Raw genomic sequence first — 16,308 nt, 5'->3', positions numbered from 1 at the left:
TTGGTCAAGAAAAATTTCATTTCCCCCATCCTGCTAAACGGTTCTGGTCGACATATGTTTGTTATCAGAGAGAGGTGCTATGAACACAGAGCCATTTTCTTAGCAGCTTTTTGACTGTATGTTACCATAGTCCCACACGGCATTGGTCCTTTCCCGTTGGGAAGTCATGAATAAGAGACTATGAAGCTTGCACGTCAGATCTTCCTCAATTAATCCACCATTAGCATGTTTGGGATCCACTACTGGATGGTTAACAGCAGCTTTGGTAACTGTGTGCTGTCCATGCCCAATTATGCTCTGCTAAAAATGAACTCTGCAGACCAGCCTTCCCGAGCTGTCAGTGTCTCCCGTGTTCCTATTTTAACGTTTGTGTGTAGTGGCAGGCGACAGATGGTGTAGATCAGATCGATTTGATTGCATTAGGCGATTTTTTCTCTTCTCCCCCCGACTCCGTTTCTGGAAGCCCACATCAGCTGAAACGCGATCGCCGGGGACCTGGAAAGCACCAGCAGCCGCCGAGGTGTGAAGGCAGCGGGGCACGGCCAGCCAGAGGCGCCGGGGTCCCTTCGCAGGGCTTGGTAACACAGCAATCAGGCACCAGGAAAGAAAGCAGTTTGCCGCTGCCCACAGCCTCTTCCCCAGCGCGCATCAGATGACTCCCTGGTTTTCCACCCAGCTGGAGTCCTGCTTGAAACCTTGGATTGAAAGGGTAAGCGCTTCTCTAGAGGTGGATTTGTGGCAGTTTGCTTGGGGAGGTGGCGAGCGGCGAGATCGCAGCGAGGCAGTCTTTGAACAGGAATAAATATTTCCTATCCCCCCTCCACCACCATCACCACCCCCATGCGAACCCCTCAATCCGAGCAAGATTCCTAGCGGAGGGATCTCCTGTCTCCCCACTCACCGACCAAATCAATCCCTCCCTCCCCCCTGAATTTGGCAACCGCGGGCAGCTCCCGAGCTCCGCGCCCCTTGGCTTAATTGTTTCGATGCTCTCCATTCCCTCCCCCCGCAGCCCCGCAGAATCGCCAGGCCGGGGAGAGGGACCTGCCTTTGTACACTTGTACATCGCGAGGGGCAGTTTCCCGAGGCACTGATCGCTGGGGGGAGGGTCCAGCACCCTCAGTGATTACGGCGGGGAAGAGAGGAAGGTAGAGCCTCACAAACATGGCTTGCGAGAATCGATGAACAAAGGTACTTAATGCTGAGGCGAGCCTGGCTCAGGGCAGCCGCCGCGCTCAGAGGCAAAGGTGTAAGTTGATCAACAGAAAGCAGTGATGGCATGGGATTTTGCCTCCCCTTGTGTGCAGCGTGTGTGTGTGCATGTGTATGTGTGTGTGTATGCGCGGGTGGGGGCTAGGGGTGGGGTGGGCAGAGATCCGACAGTTTAAGGAGGTTTGAATTGAATATGCACCCAGAGGCAGCGGTCTCGTAGGAAATGCTGTGCTCGTAAGTCAGGCTGCCCCGCGTGTGGAGGCAGCTCCAGCTTTGCTGAGCTCCTCGCTTCCTGCTGGAGGGGCCGGCGCTGGTGGGAGCCGGGCAGGACGGAGCTGTCCACGGGCTTCGGTGCTGAATGCTTGCGACCATTTTGGTAGGTGCTGTACAGCAAGAGGGCCGGCCGGGCGATGGCTGCATTGGAGTGATCAACTGCTTGGGGGGGGGGGGGGGGGTTGATGCATGCTCAAGTTTAGTAAAGAGCTTTTTCATGGGGAGAAGAAAGAAGGCAGATTTATCCGGGAGCAAGAAGGCAGCTTCTAGCTGCAACTAGAATAATATTCGCTTCACCCAGGTCTTGTCCAGGAATTATAGGGAGGGGGGGAGCGGGGGGGGGGGGGAGATTGGAGATGAGTCTCATTCTCGATGCGTGTGTGCAGATGAGGATCTCGGATTTCTCTTTATTCACATTTCAAAGAATCTGAGTCAAGATGTAACTCTGCGAACTGTTTTCTCTGTGAATCGGTGCATTTGACTTTCTCAAGCGGCTTTTTGTTCGAGTTGAAGGAAACCCACTGCCTCAACCAGAGAGACCAGCGGTGTAGCCTTAAATGTTGCAGTAGGGGGAAAAAAACAGTGTTTGTTATTTACTTTCGAGTTGCCATTCCTCGGAGCCTCCTGTGTGCGAGGTGTAGGGAAAATTCCACCAAGGAAGAGGTTAAAATGCAGGAGAAGTAGCTGGGATCGTCGTTTTTATTTAAGCTAATGTAGCTACCAAAGAATTTCTCTTTGTTTATCCAGGAAACAGTCCGGGTAACAATACACACAGACACACACAAATGCTCTCCTCTTGCGTGTGTCTGTAGGAAGCAGAGTGACTCGATGTGAGGGAAGCTGAGAGCTAATGCTGAGGAAGGAATCTGGAATAAATGCAAACACCTTGTATTAATTTCAGTTGCGATCAACAAGCTGGTCAGTTCCAGAGTACACTGGCTACTAGAAGCCGCGCATGCTGCAGAATTACTCGTGGCTGGAGAAGTGCACAGTATCCCACAATTTGCAGATTTTAACTGGGTATTGCCATGTTTCCTTCCTCCCCTTGACACTCGTATGGACGCTCTTCTTAATATTAGGAGAACTTCCTAATTGAACCGCTGACTGTATTGTGCCATGACGCTGCAGATATCCTTTCTATTTAGTTGGCGAACAATAAACCTTTATTATCACAGTAACAGCAGCAAGATCATGAGACAAAGCTCCCCCCATCCAAGTCAGAGCCATGTTGATAAGAGAACATTGACTGAACTCCTGTGCCTGACAGGCACAATCACCATTTGGAAATAACTTTTTTTTTTCTTTTTGGCCACTGCCTGTGAAAAACCTTTGCAGGAATGCGAGGAGGATGAGGTGTCACTATGGAGGTGCTCTCGCCAGTGGCACAGCAGACGCCGGGAAAGTGCGTGCTAGAGCCGTGCCTGTGCTGTGCTATCACGCGTTAGGACACTACCAAACGCTGCCCAGCTCATTTAAGCGGAACCAGCTTGTGGACTCCGGGAGCTCCAGCCACTCTCCTGTTTTCGGGCGCATGTGGGAAATGAACTCGAATGGTTTTACACCCTGAACTTGGGTTTTTTCTTCACGTTTTAGATTTTCTATCACAAGAGAGGCCTGAGGCAGAGGCGTGCTCGCAGCCTTTGGTTCTCTTTTATTTTGATTTTTTTTTTAATGGCCCGTTGAGGCCCCCACCCCGCCACCCCCTTTCCAAGTGCACGGATGCGGTTCTCTCAGGCTTGGCTGCCTCTTTATCTGAGCTACCCCGACCCACCTAAGCCAAGGGATGGGCAATATCTGTGCTCTTAACCGTGCGTCTCTTTCGCAGGAATCTGTTGCTTGCCAGCGCCAGCCCTTCCCAGCGCCCGGAGCGGATGGCTGGGGAGAATAGGACGCCAGACAGGCACAGAGGAAGAGAGCAGGGACTCCCCAGGTAACCCCCACCCCCATTGCTTGCCTTTCATTCCTTCCCACCCTGCCCGCTCCAGCCGGACTCCCAGGGCTTGCATGCGCGTGGATTAAACGTTTGCCTCTCTCCTTTGCCTTTCCAGGATTGGAGATCGGGCAGCCGTTGGATATGGGGACGGGATCCCTCGGTCACCCTGTGGATGCTCCGTCTGCTCTAGGGGAAATACAGTTATGGATTTACTGGCCCGGTGCAGCACTCCAGCGGCAGCAGCAGCAGCAGCAGCAGCTTTCTGACTCTCTTCGGTGACGGGTATTCTTGGGTGGATAATACGGATTACGTTGTTATTGCTTAAGAATACGCGTAGTCGAGGAGAGTACCGCGGCGGGCAGGCAGCGCCACCGCCCCAGCCCCAGCCCCAGCCCGGCAGCTGGCTCCTCAACTGCTAGAGTGGCCAAGGTAGCTCCTTTTTGCTCTTTTCCTACATGCTTCGCTCTGTCTGTGTCTGTGCCCAGGGGACCCCGGCGAGGCTCCGAGAGCGAGGGGGGCCCCGCGGGGGTGGGCGCTGGCAGCAGGGGGGCTCCAGGCGTCCCCCTCCCCCACCCCGACCAGCCCGCGGGAGCTCAGGGGACTGGGCTCCCCCCAGCCCGGCTGGTGGTGACTAGGACTTTTGTCTCAGCTTCCCTCCTTCCCTCTGGGCAGCGGGCAGGTAGCGGCGGTGGCTCCCGGCAGGGGCAGGGCAGATCAAGGGCCTGCCTCGGGTCCCCGCCCCCGGGAAAGGGAGATCACTTGAGATCTTCTCTGAAGGCGGTCGCCTGATCCACTGGGGGGTCTGTAGGGAGCAGCCTGGCTGGTCCCGCCGGGGAGGGGGGCGGGACGGTGCTGCCGCTGGAGGCGCGCAGGAGGCGCAGGCTGGAGGCTCGGGCTGGTTCCCGGGAAGGCGAGCGGGGAGCACGGGCCCCGGGGCGCAGAGCGCGAGCCTGCGCAGGGAGACGGGCGCGCTGGCTGCTGATCTCCATTCCCTGGGCTACCCAGGCAGGGCCGGCGGCCATCCCGCCCAGCTCGCAGGCAGCTGTGGGAGAGTCCGGCACAGGAGCAAGCCACGCACACCCCCAGGCTGCCCAGGGGCGCACCGCACCGCACCGCAGCGCAGCGCCTATCTGCCCCGCCCGGGCCCCTCGCCCCGCCTGCGTCGCCCGCAGGGCCCGGGCTCCGCTCCCCGCTCCCCTTCTGCCTCACGCCGCGGCGGGCAGCGCTGGGTCCCGGCCGGGGGGACAGGCACGTTTTTCTCCCTCGCCTCCTCTGCAGGCTTAGGGACGTAGTAGCCCTGCAGGAAGAGCCGAGAACCAAAGTCCCGTCACAGGACCCGGGGAGACGCTTGTCCAGGCCTGGCTCTGGCACTCAATGATGGGAGCCGCAGCCAGGGCCCCTGCAGCTCCCGTGTCTTTTGTCTGGACTGGGACATGGGCTGCACTGAACGCGGGGGAGGACGCCCCCCCCCCCCCCGGGATCCACTGGCTTTCGGGGGCGCGCGGGCGGGCGGGCAGAGAGGCTCTCCAGGGACGGGGCTGGAGCCTGCACTTACCACACGGGCTGTGGCCGCTGCACAGCGCCCCGGCTCGCGCACACACCCCGGCCGCGCACCCCAGGCAGGGAGGCGGCGGGAGCGGGGTGCTACATCTTCTCACTTCACTTCACTTTCCCACTAGCTAACGACTCCCCCTCAAAAACAGACCAGGACAGACATTATTTAAAAAAAAACAGACAGTGCAGCTCAAAGTCAATGCTCAGTAAGAGCCCCTCCCCTCCACCCATTTCTAGCCCGGGAAGCTGAGGCGCCACCACAGCCACCGCCCAGAGCCGGCTTCCCGTCAAGGAGAGCCCCTTAGCCGCGGCCGGAGAGAGTCCCAGGCGCAGAAGCCATGAGCGAACCTCTTTTAGGAGCTTAGTTCACCTTGGATCTGTGCTAAAACCCACGTAGGGGGGGCTGTTGTTGTTATTGTTATCATTATTATCATTATTATTATCATCATCCAATCGACACGATCTCAACTTTCTGGCCATCCAGTCCCTGGTTTTCTTTTTCCCTCCCCATTGGGAATGTCTAGCCCTCTGCAGCCCTCTCGCCAGTTTCCTCCTGTCCAAGTAACCAGGCTTTCCCTTGTCACTGGGTAGGGGCAGGATGGCAGGCGCCTTTTGGGAGAGCTATTTCTCTTAAGTGGGCAGCCACTTTTGTTATTAGAAAGGCATCAGGCGAGAAAAGACCTCTGCCATGGGATGGGGGAAAGGCCCCTTCCAGGCACACAGCCCCCCTGCCAAGCCCAGGGCTCGAGGCAGGGCTCATTATGACAAGGAATCACTCCAGGTGAACTGTGAGGAGAGCACAGGCACCAGGGACTTTGCAGTGGTCTCAGCAGGCAATAGCAATAGTCGCATACAAGTTCCCACCAGACTGCAACACTGAAGTAGTGCGGCCAGTGCACCATTTTGCTATCCTCTTCTGCTCAAAAAGAAAGGACGGAGGAAAAAAAATAAACGGCTCGAAAAGAAAGGGAAAATAAACAATTGCCATACGATTGGCTCTTTCCTGCAGGAAACAATCGCTGCCATTCCCTACGGGTCAGTCCGAAGTCAGCAATGCAGTAGGTGCAGTAAGTCTTGCAGGTGTTGGCTCCTGCTCTGGAGGGTGCGGCCCTCTGCACTCGGGAACAGGCTCTTGCAAAGGGTCCCTATCCCTCGGACGGACATTGTGACTGCCCCGCTAAATGGCGCAGTCCTCATCTCCCAGTATCATTTCTACTTTAGGTGACAGTAAATTAAATAGCCTTGCTAGTGCAACCTCCCCTTCCCCCGACACACACGCTTTGCCAGTCAGAAAGGCTTAGCCTGCCAAAGAGCCCCTACATTTGGGGTTTCTAGTTTGTGACCCTGAAGTCCCGCAGAGTGTCACATGCGCAGAGCTGGAACTGAGAGTTTGATCTCTGGGCGTGAAACCAAATGGAGACAGGGAGCTCCCTACCGGCTACACAGACGGCTCCTGTCCCGGGAAGTGTGTACAGCACCAGGCGCTGCCCGCTCCTGAACCGGCTTCTCAGGTGGTAGCTCCAGATAAGAAGGTAGTAAAGAAACTGGCTGCAGGGCTAAACGTCCCACTTGCGCCCCAGCCCAGTCCCATCTTCTATAAAAACAGGCGCATTCGCCCCCCTGGGTGCACCTAGCAGACCTTCCCAGCATAGCTAGAGCTCTGGGTGAAAACTGGCTGAGCCTTTCCTGCTCGGATTGGAAACTAAACACATGGCACTCGTCTCCTTCATCTTTGTACCTCTCCCCCCCCCCATGTATAACATACATAAAGACACAGTTCCGTTCATATTTTCTTTCACTGGTAACAGAGAGAAAGCACGCATAGTCACCCACACCTTTTCCTATTCAAGCTCTTTTCATTCACGTTGTTCCACTTTTTGATGCTAAACATGTGCAACTCTGAGGCCAGATTTCTGTCCTAAGTGAATTAGATCAGAAGCCATTTTAAGTCAGACACAGAAGTGTGGTAATGATGAAACAGCTTTTTAGGATGGATTCGCACACAGTATAACGAGGATCATTTTGAATGTTGATAATCAAGGTTTTGATAATGAACTTGCAAGTGCAGGGTGGGGCTGGTAGAGAATGTTTTCTGCTCTCACTCTTGCATAGTAATTGAAATACCAACTAGGTTATGCCTAATTATTTAAAATAATTACCAAAGGAATCTTACCCTCCTCCCTTCAGTAGAGAGTAGCTCTCATTGTTCCACAGACGTGTAGCACTGTTATTCTTTAGACACGTCTTTGATAATAATGCTGTGATCCTCTTGCTTCTCTAATACCACTTGAAAGCGGATTTTTTTTCTTGTGGTTTAGTATGTTCAGTAGCAGCAGAAATATTGTTAAACTGCACTTTAAAAAGACATGCAGAGAGCTCCCAAGATCAGTTGCTAAATCATAGTCAGGTTCAGCACTGTTACACATTTACATTCATAAGTGCTGCAAGAACACCAATTGAAACAGTATTTTAAACATCCAGGTTTGTATTACAAACCTTCCTCTGATCTGAGCTTTTAGTTGACATTTTCCCTTGAGTCATGACTCAAGTATTATCAGGAGTTCCCATTTCATCACATAAAGGATGTGGTTTTGTTTGCTTTTTGTTGGGTTCAGTATCTTGTGCAGTAAAGATTGAATTTTTCCCCATAAATACAAGCTTGGCAAAACATCTCTTTATACTTGGTTTCCTATATCTGCATTCTGTTTAATATGATTAGCCCTTTCTGCTGAATAATGCCTTAACGATAGGGCTGATGCATTTTTAATGCCTGTACTCTTTGTCATTGTCTAAATTAACATTTTGATGATTGTAGATTTCTATCCTTTAAAATCTTTGGCAGATTGTTATGTTATATGGCTAATAAGAGTAAAAATATAAGGTTAAATCAGAGAAATATTAGATATTTCAATTGCAAAAAATATTTTTAAATGTCAGTTAAATGCTCAATTGCATAAAGGCAACTAGAATTACTTTTCCCAACAGTCTTGTTTAGGAAGCACCCTTTTCAGTTTCAGTAGTAGCACCTGGAATTTGACATGTATGTATATTCAAAGTCTCAAAAATCAGCTTCCAAGTAGCACATAACTAAGAATAACTTGTTTATGCTATGGGCCTGATTCTGTGATCACTTGACTTGAGTGGGACTACTCATGGAAACAGGGTTACTCACCTATAAATCTAAAGCAGCTAGGGACCCAATCCTGGCATTTAACTCAATGGGAAAACACAAACTGACTGTACTGTCTGGGTAGGATAAGACCCTCATTTAAAGGAATTTTAGCAAGATGTGTGGCATATACTTGATGTAGTCTTAAATAAATCTGAATCCTTACTACTGAAAGTTGAATCTGAAAAACCTTTTTTTCTTGGTAAAGGTTTTCGCAACATTATGTTGCTGGTAAATCAAAGTAAAATACTTTACTTTGATTTTTAAAAAATCTTATAGACTTGTAAGTGTACAGTCAGAGAGTGATTTCTAAAGTGGCATTTTAGAGTTAGGCTTGCTAATAGCGCAATCTGTGTTTTAACAGTTATTTTGGTGAGTGTGTATTTAATTTAGAACAATATGTGCTCTTTTAAAAATCTGTTCTTAAATTGTTATGTAAACTGCACCTTTATAGAAAATTAAATAAAGGATCAGTTAAAAAAGAATTAGTTGAACTCAGCTGTTTTTTAAGGGCCTTAAATATTGCAATGACTTGTGTATATGAGCAACTTTACACACATGAGTAGTTAATAAAGCTATTCATGTATACAAAGTTACTCATGTATGTAAGTCTCTGGAGGAGCAGGGCCTTCATTAGTAAATACAACTGGTTTGAGAATAAGTCCATAAAAGGGTCAAATGCTACCATCACTTCAAGGTGTGATCTTGTAAAGGTTTGCGTAGCTTCTAAGAGATACTGAATTCACTTCCACTAATTTCAATACAGAGTGAAAATGCTCAGCCCTGTGCAGGGTTGGGTCCCTAAGTCTGTGCAATGAACACTGAAAATTCATGGCTATATATGAAGGTACTATGTGTCCCAAGAGGTAGGGCTGGATTAACTCTTTAATGGGCCCTAGGCAACCAAATTGTTGGCCCCTGCTTAATACTGTATATTTATATTACTTTTTTCACTAAATAATTCTAATATGTAAAATAAGCACAACCCAGCCCCTTCTTCACTTAGGGCGCTAGGCATGTCCTATGTCCTAGTTTTCCTATGCATTAATCCAGCCCTGCCAAGAGGAGATTTTCGGGGAGGAAGAGAACAAGCTCAGTTGCCATTTACCACTGTAGTCAAAGAAAAATACTGCATGAGTCTACTTGAAGTAGTAAGAATTGCTCCTAGTATGAAGGATCAGGCCCTCAATTAGTGCACACATCAGTCTGATGCCTTACAGTCTTACAATTAATATATAAGCAGATATCTCTCAGATAGGTACATTCATACACACATATACATATACATATGCTTTTGAATGAGACTTACCTGCCTACTGAGCATGCCACAGAACAGTTCCACTCCCGCAGTCCTTGCAGAGATAGCATTCCTGAGGACTGGATGCCCAGGTCTATGCTCAATAGTCTTCTTCAAAAACAAAGATCCTGATACTCAGGGCAGCATGGTAGCCTAGTGGCATCAGGTTATGCAGGTTTCTCCCTTTGGGATTAATCCTGCTTTCCATACACATCCAAGAATCTCATTGATTTCAAATGCCTTCAATAGGATTAGCCAGCAGATCATTCAGATTTCATACTAAAGCTATTTCCATAACAATTCACTGCACTTGATGCCAACCTAGGTGACTGGTATGGTTCACAGAATTTTTCTTAAAGAAACACATGACAAACTGTCATCTATGCATCTGCACTTTTAACTGTGTTTCAGGAAGAATAAGCACACTGTCCTTTTCCTCTGGATCTTAATGTCACATTATAAAAATCACATTGCTATATAACTGGATTTGTATGCATTTATATATATTATATAGTATGAACTTATACAATTGGCTTTTGTCTCTTAATTTATTTAAATTTTAATATTTTGTTGTAAAACAAAAAGAAATATTTACACATGGCTATATTGCTATCCTCTAGTATTTTCCTGATGTAAAGTATAAACGTAACATTAATTAGTAGTCATTATAAATGTTACAAGATTCAGTTTCTCTTCCCTGAAACACTTAGGAATGGAAACAATTATTAGAGAATCTCCCCTTCATTCTATATCACTTTAATATTTATGATTAGAAACCAAAGTTGTACAAAAAATCAAATACACTAATTATCATATGACCAGCATTCATATAGATATAAATATTAATTGAATCAATAATACCATAGGACCCAGACAAATTAGAATCATAGGCAGAAAAAAAGAAAAGTTACAAACTGAAAAAAAAATCTGAGTCATAGAGAAATGCAGAAATGGGAGAGTGAATTCTGAAGAACTGTAAGGATGACAGAGGCCTGGAGGTGACAGTGAAGTACAAAGTAGACATCCTTTTGAAAAGGATCATGGCTGCAAAAATATGAATCACATTTGTAGGTACAGTGTATTGCATCTCAGAAGGGAAAGAGCTTAGGACAGATCTGTGACTTCCAATGAAATATTACATTCTATTTAGAGATTACTTTTCCAGAGAGATGATTGATCAGTTGATGGCAACTGAAATAAGAGTGGATCCAGAAACTTGAGGGATTAATATAGTAGGAAAAAATAAGCCAGTCAAATATGGAAATAAATGTAAACATCAAGGTTCAGAACTTGTCCACACTTAAGTCAATGGGAGAACTCCCATTGATCTCAATAAAGCCAGGCTTTTAAGCCCAAGAGCGAGAAAAATTTACTGTAGTGCCTGAGGACACAACTAAGGAACAATGGAATGAAGTTAAGAAAAGGAAAATTTAGACTGGATATCAAGAAAAACTTTTTCTCAGTGGATCTAATACTGCTCCCATTTCAGTGAATGGGAGAGTATATGAAGTAGTGGAAGCCCCTTGATTTGGGAAATTTAAAGCTAGATTGGCCAAGTCACTAGAGAAGATAGTGTAGGCAACAATCATCCTGCATTGTCTGGGAGAGCTAATTCTGGAGGCCCTTCCTATCTCTAACACCTGTGATATGATTCTACGAAATCGAAATGGCTCTGATATTTCTCTGATATTTTGTGCCATTACAAAGAAGAAAGTAGGGCCATTATAGGCTTTTCAAAGTTTCCAAGTAACCTTCTCAAAGTGAATATATTTCAGATGCACTGTTCAAACTCATGTCCACCTTATTCTTTTATCTGTTTCAAGGTCAATTGTCACCATAATGTTGTTCTGTATCAATTTATCTGAAATTAAATGTAATGTGTCCCCCTCTCAAATTATTAAATGTTAGGTATGAAATCAATGGCAAAATATTGTAGCTGAATTTCCTTTAATGTTAGAAATGCCAACTCTTAATCTTTGTTTTTGATATTTAGCAGTTTTCTTACTAAGTAGTAAAATATCACAATATTCATTAATCTCCACAAGACAAGCCAGTCTTTTAAATAATCGAAAATCAATACAAAATTATCACTATGGGACTCTTTTTAAATGAGAGCGAGAATAATATCTAGACCAGTAACTAAATAGTATTTAATTGTACAGTCTGTTATCAAAAAAAGAAAGAAAGAAACATTTCACTGTATCTGCAGTTGAAAAGAAAATGTAGACCTCTGCCAGATTTCTGCCAGATTATCAGAGGGCAATGTCTTTGTAAATAGTCACCATCTTTTAACAAAAAGTTACTGGTTGATAGCTAAATGTTTTTTTTTAATGCATCAGTGTTATTGTTACATTATAGATTTTTTTTTTACTCAAATGGCAACAGATATGAGCAGTGAGATTTGAAGCATTAATACATCATGACCTTTGGAAGCTAAACTTTTAATAATTATACTTCAGTGGTAACTTATGGTGTTATTCTAAGCACATAAAAAGCAATATGACCTCTTCAATGATGAGGCAGAAAAATCTTTTCCTAAAATCTAAAATTATACAGTCCAACAGCTGCTGTTTTATTGAGGCAACAGTTATTACAGCCTCAATGCTGTGGTAGTTAAAGGTGACCAGCAAAGTTAAAAAAAAAAAGTACTTGTGCCTTTTTCTGCTCTTTTAGGATGATCCAAAGGTGGAGGGGGCAGTTGGGGGAAGGGACAGGCTATTATCTTTGCACTTCACTTCAGAAATATTGGGAACTTCACATTTTCATTTTTTTCTGGATGGCTTATTAGAATACTAAATAAACATATTGAGAGCTTTTTCAGACCTCAATTGAAGAGGCAGAGGATTTTTAATCTTTAAGAAAGAGAGCTTTTCTTCCATAAGTTTGTCAGAAACTTGAATTAAATTTGGGTTAATACAAGCTATTAAAAATTAAAGTTTTTTTTTTCCAGAGTTGAAATAATTTCCCCACTCAATTGTTCATGTTTCAGTCCTGTTTTTTAAGATAACATAATCCTGTTTAATCTGCTATGATGTCATTATATCCTAGCTCTTTAGTCATTCATGAAGTCACTTGGTAAAAACAGAAATGTCCTGATTATTTCTAACATTGAAACAAGTAAGAGACAAACATACAAAACCTCTATTCCATCCCCATTCTCCCAACCACCCAAAACATTCAGGTATTGTTTATATAACACAAAGGAGCATATAGAAAAGGACACAAAGGAGCATATAAAAAAGGACACAAACATAATTTTATTATTTGACAGTATCCTTGACAGAAAGAATTACATTGTCATGTATTTTTGAACATTTAGCCACTGTTTCAGCAAGCCAGTAAATCCTCTTCACCTGTGTGAATAGTCAGAATCCTTGATGCAATGGGAGTTCGGGTGGCTTAAAAATCTAAAAGAAGAGGAATAGACTGTAATCTGAAATAATAGAGAAGACCAAAAGGAAAAGAAAAATTATTTTGGGTGAGCTTATATAATTTAATTTTTACCATATATATTTACATTTAGAATATTTCCCATGTATTTATTGTAAAACCAAAATACTGTACTGGCTTTTTAGACAGGCTCAGGGCAATGCCTCTGCTTTTTTTTTTTCTATTAAAATCTGTCTTCTGAGATTAACTCCAGAACCATGAGTTAGGTCAGAATTTTGTTTCATAGAAGTCAGCAGCTCATGCCCACAAGGACTAGCCTTCTTAGTGATGGGCCATTGCTGCTCAGAAGTATGAGGAATGGCTTTCTAAAATAGCAACAGATTGCCTTGTGTAACAGAGTTCAGTATCAAACTTAACTTGTAGCTATTAGTGTGCTATAACAACAATAGTGAAAGGCCAAAAGACTGGGACCGTATACTATCCTCTAGGAATGTTTATTTTTAAATAAGAAGGCCAGATGCTGTATTAGTTCAAATCAGTATGTCTTACTGTATATCAGGCTAGAATCTGGTGTAAGGACTTGGCAAAGAATAGGAAGAGCACTGGAGTTCTGTCATAATTTGTTTTATCTAAATGCAGACATAGAAATTTTACTCCTGCGGATCTTTCAGTGTAGTGCAATGTGTGCATGTCATGTAACAAGGAACTAGAACACAAAATACATATCTTCATGTGGCTTGATTAACATGTTCACAGATTTCAAATAAAGATCCTGGGGTCCTTCTTTCAACCATAAAATAAGATCAAGCAAACATAACCTCCAGCCAATATACATCAATAATGATACAGCATTTTTCTATGTATTGCAGTGAAAATGCCCACACCTACCTGCATCTATATGCTGTATGGTTAGTATTAACCATACTGTCTATTCAGGCAGCATGGGAAAAATGGGCATAATTTGGAGGAGGAAAATCAAATTTAGTGCTCAAAATACAGCCCTACTTTCAAAGAACTTCAGCATATGCTTCCAGTTTTATTAGGATACAGACATCTTGAAGGGAAAATCCAACCAAATAAACATAAGTTTGAGGACACAATATTCTATGGTAAGCCACCATCCTAAGAAAAGTAGCCAAGTGAACTCATCCAAATAGGAAGTGCAATTTTCTATGCATTTGACATAAGAAATATATGCATTCTGCAAAAAGTGGAATAAAAAACCTGACATTCACCAAGAACCTATTACCCAGTACACTAGAGAATGTGATCAGTTACCACTTTGAACTAGTATAAACCTGTCAGGGTAATAAAACCAATTCCATTTTTCATTCGGGTCTTGGCTGCACAAACCCCTATCATCTGTAGTAAAAAAACCCAATAATCAGGTGTAGCTTTAACATGCAAACTACTGTGACAATGAAAAGTTGTTCAGCTGTGCAAAGGTTGTCGTAAATTTAGTTGTCAGAAATAAGCCTAAAAAGCTCGATCGAAAAAGCATTTTTGTCCAATATCATTTTCTTTTTCCTTCTGGGAGACTTCTGTACCTTGCCCATATGCTCTAAAGCTATTTTGTTTTTCAATCCAGTTTGGATAATATATGTTTTATGTAAATTAGGAGAATCAAGTTCCCCTACTTGCTAAATTATAAATTGGGTGGAAATTGGCTAAATCCCCTTGGAATATAGTATATGTAATGCAAACTATAAGAAATCGAACTAAGCAAGCTTAGGCACTGTCATTGGGGAGGAGAGGGTATTATGGCAGTAATTCAGGGCATGTGGCCTGTGTAAGTCTAGCCTTCAGTCTATCTAATTACTGTAGCTAGTGTTTGTATCCTTTAGCATTTCTTTGCTCTGAACTGCCTGCCTTAACTCCTTTTTAAATGTTCTCAGAGATACAGTCTTTATTGCTGCCTTTGGTAGTTAGTTCAACTCATTCATTATCCTTTGCATAAATTTAGTACTCTATAATGCTTGTTTCTGCTTGCTAATTTTAGGGCCCAAATCCGTCTTATATCAGAGTAAAGCCAAATTGGTTTCACTGGTGAAAACAGATTAATTCTGAATTGTGCTCTGTGTAAGTAAAATAATAATTTGGTGTTAGTATTTTGTGCTTATCTGTTTTTAGCCTATTACCCTGTTGGAATTTCTTTGTATTCCCCTCCCTGTTGCACTCAGCTTTCAAGCACTCCAGTTTTGTCCTGAAAGAGTTTTTCCTCAGCAACTAACATTGCTTCACAACAAACCTATAGCCATTTAAAAATATGCCTCAGAGCTGCAGCTCTTCTCAGCAGGAGGTTGGTTACAATGCTAAGAAAATGTTGAAGAGAGGGTAAATAAATTAATAGGTGTTTTTATGACACCTAGAGAAGATGGAGGATCTCCTTACATTATTGAAAAGATAGTATCATATTTAATCTGATATTATTCATTTAGACCAAGATTTTAAAAAAGTAGAGCTTAAAGTTAGGCTTCTAAATCCATACGTAGGCATTGAAAAGAAGCCTGAGTCTTGGGAGTACCTGGGAATGTCTACACAAGACATTTACTGCTAAGTAGACTAATTAGCTCCACTGTAAATGACTTGACATCTACATATGTGGCCCTATTAGGCTGCAAGAAACTAATAAACCCTGCAGCAGGATAGTACTTGTAAATACAACTACTAACCTGCTGCAGAGTTTTTTCATGCTCAGCAACACACATACAGAAGCTGACCCAGTCAGCTGGAGCACAAGGGTGCTTCAGTGTGAGGGCTGTCTGCAGGGGCAATGCATAGGGGGTGCATGCAGGTTCACGTGCACCCTCTGAGCGTGGCAGTGCACCCCCTGCAAAAAGTGTTGGCAGTGCCTGCAGGTAGTCGCCACTCATCACCCTACCGCCGACAGCACTGGCGGCATCTGCAGGAGCTCCCCCACTTACCACCACTGCACTCCCACCGCCACACTCCTGCTACCGCTGTGCCCCCCCCAGCTGCTGGGGGCATGTGCTGTTCATGGCTGCCTGCCAGCTAGTTCTGCATTGGTGTGCCATTGTGTCCCAGCCAGCCCCTCCACAGGACATTGAGCCGGGTCAGAGCAGCTCCAGGCCAACAGGCCTGCCCCCAGGATCCCCTGCCAGCCAGAGCTGCTCCGACCCAGCTCAACATGCTGCAGTCCTGGGTGCACATGTAAATGGGGCACCTGGAAGCAATAAACTCTGGCATGATAAGCACTGGCATTTACTGCTTCACCTTAACATTTACATGTAGATGCGCCCACTGAGTATGCCACACTTTTATTAACCATGCAAGATAACATGTTTTGTATCCTTAAACATGGTAGGATTGGGTCAGGATGAATGTGAGATGATTCACAATCCTAACTTTAGAACCGCAGTTTTAAAAAATAGTATTTTAAACTCTGATATAGAAACATGCATTATTATATGACTCTGAAAAAAGCATTATAGATATTTTGGAACTGGGTTGACTAGTGGG

At 44.8% G+C, this 16,308-nt stretch overlaps 1 long non-coding RNA gene across 2 annotated transcripts; it reads left to right on the top strand.

Moving 5' to 3' along the window:
- Positions 1-430: 430 nt before the first annotated feature.
- Positions 431-8,626, top strand: LOC109281052 (uncharacterized). Of its 2 annotated transcripts, none has more exons than XR_002087575.2 (3): positions 431-709; positions 3,311-3,415; positions 3,534-8,626. It is a non-coding gene; the product is annotated as an uncharacterized LOC109281052 (long non-coding RNA). The 2 variants fall into 2 exon arrangements; XR_002087577.2 differs by having other exon boundaries at positions 431-1,588.
- Positions 8,627-16,308: the final 7,682 nt, after the last annotated feature.

This window comes from Alligator mississippiensis, chromosome 5 (genome assembly GCF_030867095.1).
Source record: "Alligator mississippiensis isolate rAllMis1 chromosome 5, rAllMis1, whole genome shotgun sequence".
Classification (NCBI taxonomy): Eukaryota; Metazoa; Chordata; order Crocodylia; family Alligatoridae; genus Alligator; species Alligator mississippiensis.
The sequence above is the reverse complement of the archived record's forward strand: the minus strand, read 5'-3'. Positions and strand labels throughout refer to the sequence as shown.